Here is a 1990-nt window from a genome sequence, read left to right as displayed (position 1 = left end):
ACAACACTTACATGTAACGACTAACGATGACTTAACGACTCAGTTAAAATGTATATACATGTAGTGTATTTAGATGTATTAAAATACTTTTGGAAGACTTCAATACATATATCAAAACACTCATACTTAACGAAAATGGTTACAGTTACTTTCCCATTCTTTTCTTTCATCAAGAATTCTAGTCGTATTCTTACCCGTATTATACACAGCTTCAAAACGTACTTACTATGGGTATATACCAATAGGAACTAGTATGAGATTCCACTCTTGATTATGTCATGTATGACTAATCAATTTTAACTTCTACCATGAGCTAGTCAACTAACTAGAACTCCTTTTAACCCCACTCACCACTCACCAATTACCACTCATCATTCACTCCATTTCACTTCCAATTCTCTTTCTAATTCTCTCTCAACACACCCACACTATTATGAAAGTATTTTTCCAGTAGTTAATCATCATCTTCATCAAAAATCACTTCAAGAATCAAGCTATAATCATCATAGGAAGAACACTTCAAGAACACTTCAAAAATCCCTTCAAGTTTACTAATTTACTTCCAAGCTTTCTAATCCATTCCAAGTAATCATCTAAGATCAAGAAACCTTTGTTATATACAGTAGGTTATCTTTCTTATTCAAGGTAATATTCATATTCAAACTTTGATTCAATTTCTATAACTATAAACTATCTTAATTCGAGTAAAAATCTTACTTGAACTTGTTTTTGTGTCATGATCCTACTTCAAGAACTTTCAAGCCATCCAAGATCCTTTGAAGCTAGATCATTTCTTGTCACTTCCAGTAGGTTTACCTACTAAACTTGAGGTAGTAATGATGTTCATAACATCATTCGATTCATATATATAAAACTATCTTATTCGAAGGTTTAAACTCGTAATCACTAGAACATAGTTTAGTTAATTCTAAACTTGTTCGCAAACAAAAGTTAATCCTTCTAACTTGACTTTTAAAATTAACTAAACACATGTTCTATAACTATAACAATCTTATTTCAAGTGATGATCTTACTTGAACTTGTTTTTGTGTCATGATTTTGCTTCAAGAACTTTGAGCCATCCAAGGATCCATTGAAGGTAGATCCATTTTTCTCTTTTCCAGTAGGTTCATCCAAGGAACTTAAGGTAGTAATGATGTTCATAACATCATTCGATTGATACATATAAAGCTATCTTATTCGAAGGTTTAAACTTGTAATCACTAGAACATAGTTTAGTTAATTCTAAACTTGTTCGCAAACAAAAGTTAATCCTTCTAACTTGACTTTTAAAATCAACTAAACACATGTTCTATATCTATATGATATGCTAACTTAATGATTTAAAATCTGGAAACACGAAAAACACCGTAAAACCGGATTTACGCCGTCGTAGTAACACCGCGGGCTGTTTTGGGTTAGTTAATTAAAAACTATGATAAACTTTGATTTAAAAGTTGTTATTCTGAGAAAATGATTTTTATTATGAACATGAAACTATATCCAAAAATTATGGTTAAACTCAAAGTGGAAGTATGTTTTCTAAAATGGTCATCTAGACATCGTTCTTTCGACTGAAATGACTACCTTTACAAAAACGACTTGTAACTTATTTTTCCGACTATAAACCTATACTTTTTCTGTTTAGATTCATAAAATAGAGTTCAATATGAAACCATAGCAATTTTATTCACTCAAAACGGATTTAAAATGAAGAAGTTATGGGTAAAATAAGATTGGAGAATTTTTCTCATTTTAGCTACGTGAAAATTGGTAACAAATCTATTCCAACCATAACTTAATCAACTTGTATTGTATATTATGTAATCTTGAGATACCATAGACACGTATACAATGTTTCGGCCTATCATGTCGACACATCTATATATATTTCGGAACAACCATAGACACTCTATATGTGAATGTTGGAGTTAGCTATACAGGGTTGAGGTTGATTCCAAAATATATATAGTTTGAGTTGTGATCAATA

The sequence above is a fragment of the Rutidosis leptorrhynchoides genome, chromosome 7 (genome assembly GCF_046630445.1).
Source record: "Rutidosis leptorrhynchoides isolate AG116_Rl617_1_P2 chromosome 7, CSIRO_AGI_Rlap_v1, whole genome shotgun sequence".
Lineage (NCBI taxonomy): Eukaryota > Viridiplantae > Streptophyta > Magnoliopsida > Asterales > Asteraceae > Rutidosis > Rutidosis leptorrhynchoides.
This window is presented reverse-complemented; position numbering follows the sequence as displayed.